General features: G+C 46.7%; 1 protein-coding gene across 7 annotated transcripts in view; it reads right to left on the bottom strand.

Moving 5' to 3' along the window:
- The window catches only part of PTPRF (protein tyrosine phosphatase receptor type F), a 97078-nt gene extending 87917 nt beyond the window's left edge, over positions 1-9161 (bottom strand). For 5 of the 7 annotated variants that reach the window (XM_039238633.1, XM_039238638.1, XM_039238637.1 and 2 more), the window contains exon 1: positions 100-202. The gene's annotated coding sequence lies outside the window, so the exon portion shown is untranslated. Of the gene's footprint in view, positions 1-99; positions 203-9084 lie in introns of those variants that run through there. The other 2 variants (XM_039238634.1, XM_039238636.1) reach the window with 2 other exon arrangements.
- Positions 9162-19991: the final 10830 nt, after the last annotated feature.

The raw sequence follows: 19991 nt of genomic DNA, 5'->3' as shown, positions 1-19991 counted from the left end.
CAGCCCCGCTCGGAAGACGCGGGGAGCGGGGAGGGGGCGGGGGGAGTGGGGAAGGAACCGATGCGGAGGGGACTGGAGGGGGGCCCGGGGGTCACTCACCTCCTATCCAGGGGCCGTCGGTCCGCATGTCCCCCCCTCCCCCCCAAGCCGCTGGGGCCGCTGTTCCCGCTGCTCTTCTGCCGCCGCCGCCGCCGGGTCTCACTCCCGCCACCGCCGCCCGAGCCGAAGCCGGAGCCCGAGGTGGAGCCGGAGCCGGAGCCGGAGCCGCCGCCTCTGCCGCCGCCGCCGCCGCCGCCGCCACCGCTCCCGCCGCTCCCGCGCCAGCTCCAGCCGCGCGCCCCCGCTCGCGCCCGCGCCCGCGCCCCTGCCCCTGCCGTGCGCGTCCCCGGCGCCGCCCCTCCCCTCGTGCACTCTCGCTCGTAGAGCAGTGGAGCCGCGTAGGCCCAGCGAGGCCACAACCCAACCCTGAGTCTGAACCGGCTGGAACTCCAGTATTGGACCAGAACCTCAGTTATGAGCGTGGACAGACCTAAACTCCCGTTCGAAGTCCATATCCTATTAGTGACTCCCAGTCCTTTATGTGAACCTGATACTTCTCTAGGACCCCATTTCCTCCCTATACAAATATGCACCTGATAGTGAGCCCAGACCCATCTCCAAATTCAATATTGAGTCCAGACTCCTAAATCTGCCCCCACATTGGCACAAGTAGTAATTTTAATCTACACCCCTATATTGGCCCCAAATACCAGTTCTGACTCTAAACCCCTCTATCACTTCTACCTTCCTAAGCTTGATAGTGATACCAGCACTAACTCTAGTCCTTAAATGGACTCCAGTACTAATACCGAACCCCAGATCCCTATATTAACCCTAAAGTCCAACAGTCACCTCGGGCCCCAGTACTCTTCTGAACCCCAAAACTTACATAAAACTCCAACACTGCACTCCCAGTCTCAGGTCAACACCAATACTTTCTAAATTGAGATTCCCAATTCCACAATAGGACTGGGTCATCAGAAAAGAACCCTACCACAGAGACTGACCTTAAACCCCACAAATCCTAGCAACTTAGGACCCTAACTTGCCCCAACTGTAATATATCTTGGAATGCAAGATTCGTAAGACTAGCTTTGTAGAAACTGCGCACAAATCTTCATCCCCATGCTTGCCCTCCACTTATCTAACCTGATGTCAACCCCAATTCCAACGGTGAACCTGAATCAAGTCTTTCATTGGCTCCTGAGTTCAGGACTTGATAATGTTCCTCAAACCTGATTTTTAAAAAAACCTTAGTATTGAGTTTCTGACTCCTCATACCAATACCAAACTCAAATGCTGGCCTTATACATTTCTGGGTTAAACCCATAAATTACCTGAAGAGTTAATTCCAAGCCTTAACTCAGAGGGAGACTTGGTGGGCTCAAAACCAAGAACCACACACACTGACTACAAACTCCCCCACACCCCCTTGCCCTCCATCAGCTCCAGACCCACCCTCCCAGTCCATACCACCACCATTTAAGAATCAGCCGCACAACCTCCTCCATCCCTGGGAGAGATGGGAACCTGCCCCTATTGCCTGAGGTCAGTTGAGGACCCCTATGAGGTTTCTCATCTTCTACAGGTCTCCCTGATACCTTTGTGAGTTTGGAGGTCAAGTGAGAAATAAGCAAGCTTGGGGATTGCTGAGGCACCTGGATTCAGGCATCACAGCATTAACGTTCAGGGCAGGTATGGAAGAGGGGTTTAGAAATCTGGGCTGAGGGGTCAAGTTCTGGTTTATCATGTAATTCACTGCCTGCTTTTGCCCAGGATTTGGATTCAGAAACAGTACGTGTGCGCCCCCTGGTGTGTGAGAAAGGGATGGACTGGCTCTGGTGATTGTGGGCAAACAGATCCAGATGACAAATGGATGAAAAATGAGTATTCCCAACTCAGTGGTTTTTTTACCCATTGGTAATTTTGGTACCCTGTGGAGGAAGTGTTGTAAGTTTTACGTATCTTTAGACATTTTGCTTGGTTTTCTAAGTTTGAAACCAGTTTAGCTTCTTGTTTTTGTTTTCTGAATTTAAAATTATACTTTTTAGCCAGTTATGCCTCCTCTCGGCTGACTTATGAACAGTCCTTCCCCTTGGCTTCAATGACCTACACCTTCCTCAAAGGCCTATTCCCTTCTTCAATCTCCTTTACCATCTCCTGCTTTTCCCAAGGTCTATCCTTTTTAAAAAAAATTTTTTTTTAATGTTTTATTTATTTTTGAGAGAGAGATAGAGACAGCATGAGCAGGGGAGGGTCAGAGAGAGAAGGAGTCAGAATCCGAAGACAGGCTCCAGGCTCTGAGCTAGCTGTCAGCACAGAGCCTGACGTGGGGCTCGAACCCACGAACCGTGAGATCATGACCTGAGCCAAAGTCGGATGCTTAACTGACTGAGCCGCCCAGGCGCCTCTAAAATTTTTTTTAATGTTTATTTATTTTTGAGGGAGAGAGAGAAAGACAAAGCATGAGCAAGGGAAGGGCAGAATCTGAAGCAGGCGCCAGGCTCTGAGCTGTCAGCACAGAGTCCAATGCTGGACTTTTTTTTTTTTTAAACCCTTTTTTAACGTTTTTATTTATTTCTGAGAGAAAGAGAGACAGCATGAGAAGGGGAAGGTCAGAGAGAGAGGGAGACACAGAATCCGAAGTAGGCTTCAGGCTCTGAGCTGTCAGCACAGAGCCCGATGCGGGGCTCAAACCCACGAACAGTGAGATCATGACCTGAGCCAAAGTTGGACACTTAACCGACTGAGCCACCCAGGCGCCCCTCGATGCTAGTCTTGAACTCACCAACCATGAGATCATGACCTGAGCCAAAGCCGGAAGCTTAACCAACTGAGCCACCCAGGCGCCCCTCCCAAGGTCTATTCCTAGGCCACCCTTCCTCCCTCTCTGCTCCTTCTCCCTGGACTATCTTGATCACTGCCAACTCTATGCCGATGATTTCCAAATCTATCTCCAGTTTGGGCCTCTCTCTGAACTCAGTCCGCATATAGCTAAGAACTTGCTCCATACCACTCCCTGGATGTTCCTCAGGTTAACTGAATTCACTCTCTCCCACCACAGATCTACTGGCCACCAGATCCCCCTCTCAGGCCATGAAATCCTTCATTCCGTCACTGGGTTAGAGACACAGACACTTTCTCTCCTGCATCCCTATCCAATCAGTCACCAGTCCTAAAGCCTTGCAAACAGAAAGGGACTAGAGGCTTTCTATGCAGCTCTGTAAGGGCCATACGGGAGGGTGCAGGAGGAGAGCGAGAAAGATGAGGAAAGGGGAGGGGAGGGGCTGCAGGAGAGAAGAGTTTCTGATTTGAGGGTTTTGGTCCATACAAAACCATACAAATCTCTTGCATATAGTAAAACTATAACAGCCCTTAAGCCTTGCTCTCTCTTTTGTTTAATATTTAATTTCTTTTTTTTTGTTTTTTGTTTTGTTTTGTTTTGTTTTGTTTTTATTTCTAGGATAGAGAGACAGCGTGAGCAGGGGAGGGTCAGAGAGAGAGGGAGTCACAGACTGAAACAGGCTCCAGGCTCCGAGCTGGCAGTCAGCACAGAGCCCGACGCGGGGCTCGAACCCACAAACCGCGAGATCATGACCTAAGCGAAAGTCGGAAAGTCGGACGCTTAACCGACTAAGCCACCCAGGCGTCCCCCCTAATATTTAATTTCTTAAATGATTATTTTTGAGAGAGCCTGAGCAAGGGAGGGTCAGAGAAAGAGGGAGGCAGAGACTCTGAAGCAGGCTGCTCACCATCAGTGCAAAGCACAATGTGGGGCTCAAACCCACACCGTGAAATTGTGACCTGAGCTGAAGTCAGATACTCAACCGACTGAGCCACCCAGGTACCCCAAGTCTTGCTCTTTCCTAAGTGAGTACCTTGGAACTTGTTTATAGCCATTGCTTCCTCCAGAAAGCCATTTTTTATGTTTAGTTATTTATTTTGAGAGAGAAGGAGAGTGAAGGGGGAGGGGCAGAGAGAGAGGGAGAGAGAGAGAGCATCCCAAGTAGGCTCCATGCTGATAGCATCCAGAGCCCCATGCAGGGCTCAAACTCATGAACCATGAGCTCATGTCCTGAGCCAAAATCAAGAGTTGGATGGATGCTTAACCGACTGAGCCACCCAGGTGCCCCAACTTTTTTTTTTTAACGTTCATTTATTTTTGGAGAGAGAGAGAGCCAGAGAGGAGCAGAGAGAGAGGGAGACAGAGGATCTGAAGCAGGCTCTGTGCTGACAGCAGAGAGCCCAATGTGGGACTCAAACTCATGAACCGTGGTGAGGTCATGACTTGAGCCAAAGTTGTACCCTTAACTGACTGACCCACCCAGGTGTCCCTAAAAAGCCATTCTTAACCCCTGGCTGGGTTGAGGACTGGCTCGCTGAAGCGCTAAGCTCTAGATATCACCACCCTACAGCCTGTGGGTCCCTTGCAGGCAGAAGGGATGAGACTGTATTGTCCACTGCCATGTCCCTGTGTTTAGCACGTGGGTCTGACACACAAGAGGCGCTCAATACATGCTTGTCATAGGAATGAAAAGGTAAATTTGCCTTTCTTGTGCTCAGGGATGCATCAGACACAAATGACTAGGGAGGGAAAAGCTCCCTGATCAGGCCTCGAGCTCACCCTTACCTGGGACCCCTGGCGGCCCAGCATGTGCTGAAGAGGGGCTTATGATGTTTGCTGACCTGCCCACCTACTAGCCTGGGCCTCACTAGGTCTAAAGCTCTGGCAGGCCAGTTCCCCTCTGCCCAGCACAGCCTGGTCTGTGACCACAATGCTTGGAAGGTAGGTGGGCAAGGGCCCTCACACCCCTGTGGTTGAAGTCGGCAGCCCCCACTCACAACTGTGCTGACCAGGCTCTTGCTTCATCCCCTACAAGGACACAGGGGTCTCAGCCCACCAGAATCCGGACCCCTGCTCATCCACCTTTCAGTACCACGTGGGGTCAAGTGTTGGCTGAGGCAGGGCACGAGAATGCCTACGTGCAGCTTGCCTGGGCCTCACATGAAACTGGACATGAGGCAAAGGTAGAGAGAGCAGAGGCCCAGGCCCCAGGGCCACACAGACAAGAGCTCAGGTGGCTCGGCCTGTTAGTGCATGACAGCTATGGAAGGAGAGGAGCCAAGGCTCTGTCCAGACTGCCAAACTCGGAGCACTGGGTCCATGTGGGACTGACCTGCCACCCTACTCCTGGGCCTGGCGGGGAGGGACGTCCTTGCGCTCATCGGTGAAGGCCGAGTAGTACCACGTGGTAGTTCTGTGTCTGCTGTGTTTCAGCCCCAGGGTGCAGGGTGAGGGGAAGCCAGATGTCAGCTCCCACTCACTGTTCACCCTTTGTCCAGGTCCTGGGCCCACTGGACATGCTCTTCAAACTCAGCACGTAAATACATCTCTGAGTCGGTCTAAATCAAATTGAATTCAGCTTGAGTCCCTACCCAGCATATCAGCAAGAAGTCCATTTCACTCACAGCTCTCCTTCACCCCCCTCCAGTTATTCAAGAATTCCAGGGACTGTATAACCCCCAAAACGGTAAGAGAGAGAGAGAGAGAGAATCCCAGGCAGGGTCCATGCTCAGCACATAGCCTGATGTGGGGATCGATCCCATGAGCCCTGAAATGATGACCTGAGCCGAAATCAAGAGCAGGACGCTTAACCCACTGAGCCACCCAGGTGCCTAAGGCTGAAATCTTTTTGAAGCCATTGATGTTGTTGTAGACTGGCTGTCACTGCCACGAGGCTCCCACTAGTGGGCCCTGTCTGCAGACCCTTGCTTGTCCTGCCTGGGCCTTGGTAAGGGGGTCCCCACTCCCTCCATCCAGGCCCTTTCAAGAGGGCCTCTCCTTGAGGGCCACAAAATTGCAGCCTTGAGCTCTTGGCATTTGGGGTGCTACCCAGGCACTTTCCTGGAAGTTGGGTCAGAGTGGGCTGGCCCCTGGCCCTATCCTCTGTGCTGGCCAATCAGTACCCTGAGATACATGGTGTCCTCCCTTTTAGCCAATCAGAAAGAGTTTAGTTTAGACTCCAGAACTGCAAAGCAGTCTGTTTACCCTCTCAGGTGTGGGGTGGGAGAAAAAAGGTGGAGGTCTCAAGTACAAAGGCCTGGCTAATGCCTTTCATTCCTTCCTGATGAGTCACTCTAAGGGGGGGAAATAAGCCAGGGGTTCATTTTTCAATAGAACACTCTGCTGAGGACTTCACCTTAAGCTTCTCTGAGGAAATGGAAGCCACCAAAGGAGGATTCCGTCATCCCCCTTCAACCACTACCAAGTCCATAGACTCAGCCACTTCTACTACTTCCTCTCTGTCCCCCTCCTGGTTCCAAGGAGGCTGTCCCCCACCACAGCGGGGGCTGACCCCCACCTATGTGCAGGATTCTTTTACTCCTCCAGGACTTTGTTCGTCTCCCCTCACCCCCACCGCCATATTTTTTACCTTGTCATTTCCACCTTCTTGCAGTCAAGCTTAGGTCTCTCCCATCCTAAGGAAAATTCCTTCCTTTGACCCCACACTCCTTAGAGGGGAGACATTGAGCATTTCTCTGGTCCCCTTCACAGCAAGCCCGAGAGCTGTTTATACATGAAGCTTCCACTCTTTGGTCTCATGCGCACACTCAGCCCATTGCAACCTCACTTTGGGACCAACACTCAACAGCAATTGCTCTTGACATAATGACTATTCACCTCCATTTTGCAAAACCCAATGGCCCTGACTCAGTTTTCAGCTCAGTGGCCTTTGCTACATTCTGCCATCTACCTGAGTCACTTCAGTACAAGTGCAGACAGGCCAGCTCCTCAACCTCATCACAACGGCCATCTTCTACAGGCCATTTAGGTCACCCATTTTTTTTTTTAAAGATTTTATTTTTACATAATCTCCACACCCAACATGGGGCTCAAACTCACAACTCCAAGATCAAGAGTCTCATGTTCTACTAACTGAGTCAGCCAGGTGCCCCAGGCCACCCATTCTTACTGGGTCTCGTCCCCATCTCTGACCACACCTCCAGGGCTTCCACCTTGTTCTTATGACTTCGAGATAGCTATTTGGTCTCATTAGACCACCATCCTTTTTGACCTTTTAGTGTTCTCCTAAAACATCAGTTCTCTCCTTGTTTCACTTTTTTTCTTGGCCCACTTAGATGCCAAGGTCCCACATTTTAATAACACATGCCAATACCCCAAGCCTTTTGCCTCTTTGCTTTTGATTGTATGTGTTGGGCACACCCCCAGCTCTGATGAATACTCCTATCTGCCGCCTTCTTCTTCTTCTTCTTCTTCTTCTTCTTCTTCTTCTTCTTCTTCTTCTTCTTCTTCTTCTTCTTCTTCTCCTTCTTCTTCTCCTTCTTCTTCTCCTTCTTCTTCTCCTTCTTCTTTTTTAAGATTTTATTTTTAAGTAATCTCCACACTCAACACAGGGCCTGAACTCACAACCCTGAAATCAAGAGTCACATGTTCTACTCACTGAGCCAGCCAGGTGCCCCTCCTATGTGCTGTGCAGCCCTCTTGTGCTGTGCTCAGACAGCCAAGTGACTCCACAGGTCATCTCGATGTTCCCATAAATCATAGGTACTGACTGTATGTTGGCCCTCGGCATGTGTCTCCACCTGTGCTCTGTGACGGCTACTTCCAGCCTTCCCCTTCCTCTTTAAGTCTCCCTCCAGCCCATTTCCTCCTCCATGACAGATGTGATGGTGCTGTGCTGCTCCTTGACAGAGAGAATTAAAGCCACCAGACCAGAACTCTACTCCTCCACCCTTGTCTCCATCCACACCCCACATCTCCCTAACAGCTGTCCTCTCCCCTGCTGCACTAGAGAAAGCCCCCCTCCTCTTACCTCAGGCTAGTTCTGCCCATCTTTGACTCCATAGGCCCCCCTCCTCTGAGAACCCTCCCAACTAGATCCTTTCTATCAACCTGCCCCCTGCAACCTCCACCAGCTCCCTTCCCCACTGCTGGCCATTATGGGTTCCTATTCACTTCAGCATCCAATCAAATTTGACTTTCACCTCCCACAGTTCCCCCCAAACACTATACTTGACATATGACCTCCGTGTCTCAAACTAGATAAACTTTTTAATTTTATTTTTTCAGAATTCATCTTACTAAATTTCTTGATTACATCATTCTTAAAAAACACATTAGCTTCTTTGACTCTCTGGACACTGTAGTCTCCTGGTTTATCTCTTAACTCTTTGATCTCCTCCTCAGGCTTCTTTGCAGGGTCACCCTCCCCAACTAAATGCTCTTGTTCCTCAAGGCTGATTCCCAGGCCCTTCCCCCCTCTCACTGTGGACTCTCCCTGGCGGTCTCACTCATGCCTACAGCTTCGATTACCATGCACCTGCTGACAATTCACACCTTCATGTCTCCAGCCCGGGGAACCTCCTGTCTAAGCTCCTGACCAGCAGGCATCTGGCCCACTGCCTAGTCAACATCTCCACCTTAATGTCTTAAAGGCACCCATCCCCAGCATGTCCAAGACTTAACTTGTGACCCTTGCTCTCTCACCTCTCCGATGTTCTCTCAGTAAATAGCACCATTGTCCACCAAACAGGCAAGCCAGAGTCCTAGGAGCCACCACCAAATCCTGCCAATTTTACCTCCAAAGGAGCTCTCTAACCTCCCTTCTTCTCTTCATCTCTACAGATATTTCACTGGTCCCAACTACCACTGAGTCTTGTCTGGATTCCTACAGTGGCTCCTAACTGATCTCACTACACCTGCCCTGCCCTTCTCCAGTCTTACCCATGTCACTCCCATTTTAAGACCTTCTAGGGGCGCCTGGGTGGCTCAGTTGGTTAAGCGCCCGACTTCAGCTCAGATCATGATCTCATAGTTCGTGGGTTCAAGCCCCGCATCGGGCTCTGTGCTGACAGCTAGCTCATAGCCTGGAGCCTGTTTCGGATTCTGTGTCTCCCTCTCTCTCTGACCCTCCCCTGCTCATGCTGTCTCTCTCTCTCAGAAATAAAAAACAAAACAAAACAAAAGACCTAATGGCTTCCCATTGCTCCTGGGATTAAAAAAAAAAAAAAGCAGCTTCTTACCTTGTATCATCGCTCTCCTCTTGCCTATGGCTCAGTCTCATCCAGGATCACGCTCCCTCTTGTTCAGCTCCCTCCAGCTGTGCTGACTTCCTTCCAATTCCTCAAACACACAGGTACACCCCACCCCCAACCACCAGTCCATTCTTTCTAGACAATTTCCCCACCCACCTTTTTTACCTTTTAGCTCATCTTTAGCCTTCCCTGACCCTTAGCCTAGGTCAGAGTTGTTTGTTAGACATTCTTACAGAGCCCTGTTTCTTCCACCAATAATGATGCATATATATCTGTCTGACACCCCAGCTCTGTGTGGAAGGTGGATGGAGTCCATGGGCATCTCAAGCAATGTGGGCAATGGGATTCAGAAGTGTGGTGAGAGCTTCTAGTGAGAGCCCTATGTGTATATAGGAAACACCTCCAGGTTTCCAGGGACTCCCCACGTGCTGCCAGTGCCACTAATGCCATGGGCTGGACTGGCCCCCGTCAAGACAGGCCAGGTGCTGGGGGCAGCCTGAGATCTGGAGATATACACACCTGGTTTGAATTACACCCGTGGCACTACGAGCCCTGTGGTCTTGAACAAATTACTTCTCTCAGCCTCAGTTTCCTCTTCTGTAAAAAGGGCATGCTATTTACTTTGCCAGCATTGTAAGAGTGACATGAAATTGTGTTATTTATAAAGAGCTTCACCAGAGCTTCACATCACAGGTTCTTGAAAATAGAAGCCATTTGATGATTATTAAAATTAGCATAATCAAGCCTCTAATAGCACCAGTTTGGAGAACTATTTAAAAGCTAATCCCACTGGGCCCTATATCCTGGTAATCCTCAACCACTATCTGAATGAGAGCTGGCTTCATCCTCCATCAATCTTCTGCATTTCCTCTCCCCTGATCCAACTCCCCACTGCTCCCTCCCCAACCTTCCCTGGAGGCCTCCAGAAGCCCTCAGTCTCTTCAGAGGTCCTTCCTCTAATTCCTGCCTGAGGACCCAGCAACAGTCTCCAGGGCAGCTGTCATTCTCTATGGCTACAGAGTGAGGAGGCAGGGGTAGAACCTTCCTCATTTTCAAAAGCCACTCCCAGATCATTATTCCTTCAGCCTCATGGAAAAATCCCTGCTCATTTAAGTCTCATGCCATCTGGCTCTTGCAATTCATTCATTCAACCAAGATTTATTGAGTGCTTTTTCCTCTTTCTCTCCCCTATCTTTCAGAAAGTATTTTGGTGACTTAGAAAAAACATGTAATATAAGATGCCTAGGACCTAGTAAGATCTATATTTGTGAATACATGAATACATCTAGGAATATTATATAGAGGTTGTCCTCTCCCCAGTACCAGCTTCAGAAGGGGGTTTCAACTAACACAGAAAAGTGGAAGACTTAGTCTTAGACGTCCCTTGAGCTGTTCAATTGGTAGCTCATCTGCCATTTTAAATGTTCTTCTATGTTCTAAAGGGGATCACATCTCATAATGTTTGTCACCATCTGGAGCTTAGGATATAGATACCTCAAGAAAATGTCGCTCTCTCCCCATGAACCCCAGCAAAGAGGTGGGGGTAAAGCAGGACCCCTGCCCCATTCACCACACCACCTTTATATTCTCCCCAAGACCATCATATGAGGCTGGGCTGCCATCTGTGACTTGCTTTAATGAAGGGCAGGGCACCTTAAAGGAGCAATTATGATACAGAAAGAAAAAATTACAGCTGGAGAATCAGTAAGACTTTCCGAGAGACCAAAGGAAAAAGTATCTCAAAATTCAAATGTTAACTTTACTCTCCTGTCCTCTATTATACTTCCTTCATCCTTCCTCAACTCCCCCTTCCAAGCCACTTTCAGAAAATCCTTTCCTTCTTGGCCACATGGAGGGGCGTTTATCTCTCCGGCTCCCTTCCCTTTTCCCATTCAGTTTCCCAAGTCAAGATAACCAGGAGTCACATCTGCAGCTTTATTAAGTTGGTTAGTAACATTCACATTGACACTTCTTTCCAAAGATCATGCATGTGGGGAAGGGTGTTGGCATTCTACATTCCCTCTTTCAAGGTGGGTTTATTTTCTTTGAGGGCTTTCTTTTCGATATTCCATGTCCATATTGGTTTCCTTAAATGTTGTACTTGCTAAACAAATACATTGATGCCCATAGCTCAAAGACAGATGTAACTTCTTATTCTAAAGCCATATTGAGAAAGGAAATAATTCCTTAACTACCTCATAATTAGCAGTGTGTCTTCCCTTTTCCCTGGGAATCAGTAAATCCGATTATTGTGGCAAGGGTAGAATGTCTACTCCTTTCTTGATCCCCTTTGGGATTTGTTTGAATAAGAATATGGTCATAGTCCCTTTAATGACCTCTCAATGATTTTCACAAGAGAGGCTTTGATGGCTTGATTTTAGGAAGCCTCAATTACATTCTTGCCAAGAGCTAATATCAATTTGGGGAAAGAGAAAGGGGATGACCTATTCTTCCAGTTAAATAAAATTAAGAGTAAGTGTATGAAGAAACTGAGAGAAAAAAAAACAACCCAAAACAGTAATCAAGACAGTGTGATACTGGCATAAAATATACAAATCAATGGAACAGAATAGAGAGTCCCAAAATAAGCCCTTATTACATTTATGGTCAGTTGATTTTGACAGAGGTGCCAAGGCAGTGTGATGTAGTCTTTTCCACAAATGGTTCTGGGGCAATTGGATATCCACATGCAAAAATATTAATTTAGTCTCTTATCTCATGCCATACTCAAAACTTAACTCAAAATGGGTCACAGATCTAATTGTAGGAGCTAAAGCTGTTACACTATTAGAAGTAAACATAGGAGGTGCCTGGGTTGGCGCCCAACATTGATTTCAGCTCAGGCCTTGATCTCAGGGTCATGAGTTCAAGCCTTGTGTTAGGCCCCGCATTGGGCTCCGACCTGGGCACGAAGCCTACTTAAAAAACAAAATGACATAAAAAGAAGAAAACATAGGAGTACGTTTTTGTGATCTTGGTCTAGGAAGAGTTCTTAGGTATGACACCAAAAGCACAAGTAATAAAAGAAAAAATGATATATCAGATTTCATGAAAATTAAAAACTTTTCATTTCAAAAAACCCCAGTAAGAAAGTGAAAACAAGGTTCAGACTAGGAGAAAATATCCATAAAACTTAGGTCTGATAAAATGTTTGTATCCAGAATATACCACTCAATAATTAGAAGACTAATAACTATATTTAAAAATGGGCAAAGGAAATGAATAGACATTTTGCCAAAGAAGATATATGAATGGCCAATAAGCGTGTGAAAAGACTCTCACCGTTAGTTGTTAGGGACATATAGATTAAAACCACAGTGAGAGAGGCGCCTGAGTGGCTCAGTCAGTTAAGTGTCCGACTTCGGCTCAGGTCATGATCTCACAATCCATGGGTTTGAGCCCTGCATAGGGCTCTGTGCTGACAGCTCAGAGCCTGGAGCCTGCTTCAGATTCTGTGTCTGCTTCTCTTTCTACCCTTCCTCCGCTCACTCTCTGTCTCTCTCTCTCAAAATAAAATAAAGACATTAAAAAAAGCCCACAATGAGATACCACCACGCGCCCACTAAGATGGTATAATAAAAGAGACAGGCAGTAACAAGTGTTGATGAGGAGGCTTCATACACTGCTGGTGGGAAGAGACACGATGCAGCACGTGGCACCAGTTTGGCAGATTCTTAACCTAAATTTACCATGTAACCCAGCAATTCTACTTGTAGGTACCTGCTTGGGAGAAAAGAAAAACATGTCTATAGAAAGACTTCTGTATGAAAGTCCATGGTAGCAGTATTCTCAATGGCCAAAAAAACAGAAACAACTCAACTGTTTATCAACTGGTGGATGGATAAACAAAATGTAGTGTCTATGTACTGCAGAATACTATTTGGCAATAAAAAGGATAGATTCTGTGGATGAACTTCAAAAACATGCTCAGTGAAAGAAGCCAAACACAAAAAAATCACATATGATACAATTCCATTTATAGAAAATACCCAGAAAAAGCACATCTACAGAAACAGAAAGTAGATTAGTGGTTGGATGTGGGAACATGGAGCGACTAGAAATGAGCACAAGGATTCTGTTTGGGGCGATGGAAATGTGTGTGGGATAGTTGCACAACTCAGTAAATGTATTAAAAATCACTGAAGGTTGCGCTAGAAACAAAACAGACAAGTAAAAACAACAGTGAGGTAGGAAAGAGAAAATAGAAGCTAAGGGCAATGCTAGTGTCCGTGGAGGGTTCTATATTTTGCAGAGCTTCCTGACAGCCAAAGGAAGAAGGAAACATAATTGAGTATGCAGTTCATAGTGTCTTTAGGATTAAAACAAAACAAAACTAGTTGTTTAAGAGCAGCCTTGCCTTCTCAGGTCCACAGACCTGAGAAAAAATTTTCCTAGTGAGAAGACAGAGTATGAGCTAGTGAACACCTCATGCTCCATCCTACTGTCAATTTAATTTTGAGATTTCTTTGACAGTTTCATATGATGTCCTCATTGTCACTGATGGAATCAGGCTAGAGTTGTGTCGTTCAATATGGTAGCCACCGGTTGCCTGTGGCTACAAATTCAAATTAATTAAAATTAAATACAATTAGAAATTTATTTCCTTAGATATCCTAGCCACATTCCAAGTGCTTAGTAACCTCGTGGGATTGTGGCTACCATATTGGATGTTATATTTATAGAATCTTTCCATCACTGCAGAAAGTTCTATTGGGTCGTGCTAGGCCAGAAGGTCATTTAGTGAAAACAAATAAAAGTTTGGAGTTTGGAATGTTGGGCAAAGAGTGATTCTGTTGCTACCTTGGCAAGGGTGGAACGTTTTTTAAAATTAAAAAAAAATTTTTTTTAATGTTTTATTTATTTCTAGGAGAGAGAGAGAAAGCATGAGTAGGGGAGGGTCAGAGAGAGAGGGAGACACAGACTCTGAAACAGGCTCCAGGCTCTGAGCTGGCAGTCAGCACAGAGCCCGACACGGGGCTCAAACCCACGAACCGCGAGATCGTGACCTAAGCGAAAGTCGGACGCTTAACCGACTAAGCCACCCAGGCGCCCCACGTTTTTAAAAATTTTAATAAAACGTTGTTAAAGTCGTGAGCTTAACATTTAATTTAAATATTCAGGAAACTGTGTTTTTTGCCTAGAGAAGGTGAAACCATGAAGCAGCAAAAGCATTTGATCTGATTTCAATTTATTTTTATTTTTTATTTATTAAAATTTTTTTTAATGTTTATTTTTGAAAAAGAGAAACAGTATGAGCAGGGGTGGGGGAGGGGCAGAGAGAGAGAGAGGGAGACACAGAACTTGAAGCAGGCTCCGGGCTCTGCACTGTCAGTACTGAGCAGAACCTGGGGCTTAAACTCACAAACTGTGAGATCATGACTTGAGTCAAAGTGTGATGCTTAGGCGACTGAGCCACCCCGACACCCCTGAGCTGCTTTCAGTGGAGACCAGTGGCCATTTGATCTGGGGATGGCCCAGATCTCTTCCCTCTATATATTCCACCTCTTTCTCTCCCCTCAACCTAATCAGTTAAGGGTCAGTTCTCTGATGTAATTGTATTCAGTTTATTCACACAACGAAACATCTTATTAGTGGGCGCCAGATAATTACTGTTCACCCCATTAGCATTTATGGACAACACACATGTTGAACAAGGGACAGAACTTTTCAATCTACTCTCATAACTTCACAACATTGAGAAAGCAGGAGGGGCACACAGAAAGATCGACTGGGGGTAAGTGTGGAAATTTTGTCATAAACAATAGGACATGGAGCAGTCAGGTACACAGAGGCCACCAGGGGCACACCCAAGGAACAACATTTGGTTAGTTTAGGTGCTTAGCTAAAGACTGGACTTTTGTTTTGCAAAATGCCCTTTGGCCAACTTCTCTTCTGCTGAGTTGAATATTTAGGCTGCCAGAGTTGGATACACTGAGCAGGGGAGGGCCAGAGCCAGATTGGCAGGCATCGATGGATGGGGAAGAGAGGAAGAGCCTGTGATTTACCTCTGGTGCTTCAGGAGTACGTGTCTGCCCTACAGAGGGTCATGCAATCCGCTCTTCCAGCTCTCTAAGAAACTTTTGGTCACACCAGAGTTAGGTTCGTATGTGGGGGGATTGCGTGGTGTGTGACTCCAAGCAGTGGCTCAAGGAGATTCAATCCGGGAGGTTTTGTCTGAGATTTTTTTCTTTTCAATATTTATTTATTTTGGGAAGAGCACAAGTGGGAGAGGGGCAGAGAGGGGAACAGAGGATCCAAAGCAGGCTCTGTGCTGACAGCAGCGAACCTGATGTGGGGTGCGAACTTATGAACTGTGAGATCATGACCTGAGCCCAAGTCCCACACACTCAACCAACTGAGCCACCCAGTGGCCCCTGAGATTGTTTTACCTAACGGGTGTTAGGTCTAAGGCTACATCTTGGATTAAACTGTTGTTCTCAAACTCAGGAGTACAACCTCACTCTGCCAAGCTTGCAGATTTACAGCACAAAGAAATAAAGACTGATCAGGCCTGAGCTGTAGTGAAACTTGGAATCCCGTCTTAAAGTCAGGGGGAGAGTGTGGAAACCACTCTGAGATAGAAACAATAAACGTGGCAGTACTAGGTCCCCTTGGGGCCCATATTTGCCTTCCTGAAGCATGGGACATACAAAGACCAGAGTGACAAAAGGGTCATGTGGCCCTGTGACTCCTGACCCAAGCGTCCACGGCTCTTTTTGCATAATAGCATGCAGGCCAGATGCCAAGAGGAGACTGATACTGGTAGCATGAAAGTCTGTCTTTATTTAAAAAAATTTTTTTAATGTTTTATTTATTTCTGAGAGAGGGAAAGAGCAAGAGCAAGAACGAGAGAGAGAGAGACAGCGTGAGCAGGGGAGGGTCAGAGAGAGAGTGAGATACAGAATCTGAAACAGGCTTCAGGCTCTGAGCTGGCTGTCAGCACAGAGCCCGACGTGGGGCTCAAACCCACGAACCATGAGATGATGACCTGAGCCGAAGCTGGACGCTTAACCGACTCAGCCACCCAGGTGCCCCGAAAGTTTGTCTTTCTTTCTCGTAGATCCTCTAACCAACGGCCCCAGCCCCACCCACCCCTACCCCAGCTCAGCTGGTGTGAAACCAAAGGGAACCAAACACCGGACGGCTATACCAGAATCCACAGAGCCAGGCTCCTGCAGGAGGGAAAGAAAGGGATTCTGGGACACAAATAGGTAGAGCTGAAGAAGAGAGCCGGAGAGGTGTTTTTTTTTTTTTTATGTATTTTTTTTTTAATGGTTTACTTATTTCTGAGAGAGAGAGACAGCGTGAGCAGGGGAGGGTCAGAGAGTGAGGGAGTCACAGACTGAAACAGGCTCCAGGCTCTGAGCTGGCAGTCAGCACAGAGCCCGACGCGGGGCTCGAACCCACAAACCGCGAGATCATGACCTAAGCGAAAGTCGGACGCTTAACCGACTAAGCCACCCAGGCGCCCCGAGAGCCGGAGAGTTTGAGAAAGAAGTTTTTCCTCCCAGTGTCGAATGTGGGGATGGGGGAGGGGGGCATTTTCAGTGCAGGGAGAGCCTGCGTGAAAAGCCCCTTGTTTACTGAGGTGCTGTTAGGGGTCCAGCCATTCCTAAAAACAGTTCTCTGGACCCTCTTGTACAGGTTGGAAGTAAAGCTCAAGTCAGAAGTCAGAAGAAAAGCTCAAGTCAGAAGTCAACAACGATTTTGTACATTTTTCTGCGATTTAGGTATATGTGTTTCTGGCTAATAGGACGGTTATTTACAGCAAACAGTACTTCTTCCCTTCCACATTTAGAGTGTGGTATTGGGGTGAATAACACCCAGAATTATTGACCAAAGCAGGTGTCAGCTGGGACCTGATCAAACTATCCCGCTGAGCTGAGCGAGCTGGGTGCCCCATTGAGACATCCGAGGAGTGGTAAGGAATATACTGAGGAGCACTGGACTTCCTGCAGGAGAAGGAAAGAGGGGAGAACCCAAGTGGAGGCCACAGCCACATCTGGCTCTGGAGCTGCTGGAGGGTGTAACTGCCGAGAACGGACGGTTCAACCACACACGGATGAGCAGGGAGCTGTGTGAACACATCTGATCAGACCAAACCTTGAGCAGCAGCTGCAGTCTTCACTAAAGAAGCACGTGATGACCCACCACCATTCTCCAAGGCTCATCCTTCTTTGGCCATGGCAAAAAAAAAAAAAAAAAAAAAAAAAAAAAAAGAAGAAGTAGTTGTCATGGGATGGGAATCACTAACTCTGTATATTTTAAGTTGTTAGCGCTTTCACTAACATCTATAATTGTCGCAGGGATGTAGTGTACATTTTATTTTGTTTCGGAGCGAGGGAGAACCCAGGAACTCACATTAGGTCCTTCCTATGAAAAAAGCTCCTAATCCATACAGGTCAGGGATGTGGCTGTGGGGATCAGGTGCTGCTAGTGAACTGAACTAGGAGATTCAGATCTCCATTTCACCCAACCCCATACTTTCCCACTCTAATCAGTGGGCCGTAGGGGTATCCTAGAGCTCTAGGAATCAGCGTTGGGTCAGTGCCAGTGCCCAAGAATCTCTAAAATATCTGGTGTAGCCCCAAGCCCTGAAAGAGAATAGGGTGCTCAGAACCCCAGCTAGTTTGTGCATCTATCCTCACTCTGATGACCCATCTAGCCTAGGCCTCCCTTACCACTCCCTCCTGGCAGGTGTATTAGTCAGGATTCTTTCCACTGCACGTGGCAAAGAAAAGAGAATTGGTTTGGCCTTGGGAAGGTTGAGTCAATATAGCTGTGCCTTGGGACACCTGGCTGGCTCAGTCAGTAGAGCGTGCGACTCTTGATTTCTGGGTCATGAGTTCCAGCCCCACACTGGGTAGAGAGATTACTTAAAATTAAAAAAAAAAAAACCACAAATAAAAAAGGATGATTTGTTTATAGAAGGGAAAAAAAAGCCCATTGAGAAATAATTGGCATACATCACTGTACAAGTTTAAAGTGTACATCATGAAGGTTTGATTTACATATATTGTGAAATGATCACCATAATAGGTTCAGCTAACATTCCTCTTCTTATATACCTAAAATTTTAAAAAAGAGAAAAAAAAAAAAGAAGAAAATTCTCTCCTTGAGATAAGAACTTACAACTTTCCCGTATATCATACAACAGGCGAAATGTACAGAGCTCCTTACTTCTCCGCCATCTTGCCTCCCCTCCCTGTATACCATACAACAGTGTTAGGCATTGTGTTGTGTTCTTTTTAAGTTTATTTTTATTTTGAGAGAGAGAGAGAGAGAGAGAGAGACGAAGAGACAGAGAGCAGTGGAGGGGCAGAGGGAATGAGAGAGAGAATCCCAAGCAAGCTCGATGCTGTCAGTGCAGAACCAATGCAGGGGCTTGAACTCATGAACTGTGAGATCATGACCTGAGCCACCATCAAGAGTCAGACGCATCACAACAATCTAGTTGGTATCAACACACACACACACACACACACACACACACACACACACACAAAAGAGTCAGACGCCCAACCGATCGAGCCACCCAGGTGCCCCACTATTGTATTGTGTTTTAATGTGATTCTGCTGTAATCAGAACTTGTTTTTCTTGCACACCTTGTGTAAGGGGGAAAGAACTTACAGGGCATCTTGGTGGCTCAGTTGGTTGAGCATCTGACTTCGGCTCAGGTCATGATCTCACAGTCTGTGGGTTTGAGCCCCACATCAGGCTCTGTGCTGACAGCTCAGAGCCTGGAGCTGCTTTGAATTCGGTGTGTGTCTCTCTCTCTGCCCCTCCTCTGCTTGTGCTCTCTCTCTCTCAAAAAAAAAAAAAAAAAAGAACTTAACAACTATTTTTCCTAAATGCCTAGAAACTCTACCCCTCCTATACTGCTGGTTACTTTAAATAAAACAAGAACGCTGAAGTCATACTCAGCAGGTTAAATATTACAAGGTTGATGGAAAGTTCAATATCCTATAACAAACTTACAATGAGTAAATACAATTTTCTACAATAAACAAGCATCATAGTCTCAAGGTTAAGGGTTATAAAACAATAAACCATTGTAGTTAGAGTAGAATATTATAAGAGAGCTTCTTGCATACAAACTACTCAATATCAATCCGACAAGACACAAAATAAGAATAAATGTAATTTGAAATAAGATCTTAACTCCATATGGTTAATATTCTCCTTCTCTCTCTCTGTCTGTTCCTTGTACCTTTCAACTCGCTCCTAATTTTTGCCACACGAAAAATTATATCCTGCCCATGTTTGTATTCTCAAAAGCCCTCATGCTACTAACTTCTCATTCTCTTAAGATTCCTTATTTATTGTTACTGAGACCTCTGGTTCCAGCTAAAATTCTCAACAAAGATGAAATAAAAGATTGGGGGCTTATAACATTTTATTTACTTGAAGGATAGATACTCCAAAATGGCTGGGGCCAGGCGCTCAAGTCATGGTCATCAGAGTTATCTCTTTCTCTGCCTCTGTTCATTTCTGAACAGAAATGTCTGTTCATCTTTCAGCTCTATTTAATCTCTGGTTGGATTGGCTTGTTGGCTTCATTTCTCTTTTTATTTATTTATTTATTTAGAGAGAAGTTGGACGCTTAACCGACTGAGCCACCCAGGTGCCCCAGCCTCTTAATCTTCTATTGCAGAGTTTTTCTTCCATGGGGACAGTTAAATGGCCTGAGGCAGCTCCAGCTTGTACATTTTGGGAATGAGAGTGCATTTTCTAGAGAGGTCTAACAGAAAACTCCCAGGGAAGAATCAGTTTGGCCCAGCTTTGTGTGTACCCATCCCTGAACTAACCACCAAGGCTAGAGAAATGGAATGGTCTGTAGGCCTGCGTTGTGTACTCATCTTCGGGTTCTGGAGGTAGGGATCGAGTGGGGATC

The sequence above is a fragment of the Hyaena hyaena genome, unplaced genomic scaffold (assembly GCF_003009895.1).
Source record: "Hyaena hyaena isolate Hyena2069 unplaced genomic scaffold, ASM300989v1 scaffold_144, whole genome shotgun sequence".
Lineage (NCBI taxonomy): Eukaryota > Metazoa > Chordata > Mammalia > Carnivora > Hyaenidae > Hyaena > Hyaena hyaena.
The sequence above is the reverse complement of the archived record's forward strand: the minus strand, read 5'-3'. Positions and strand labels throughout refer to the sequence as shown.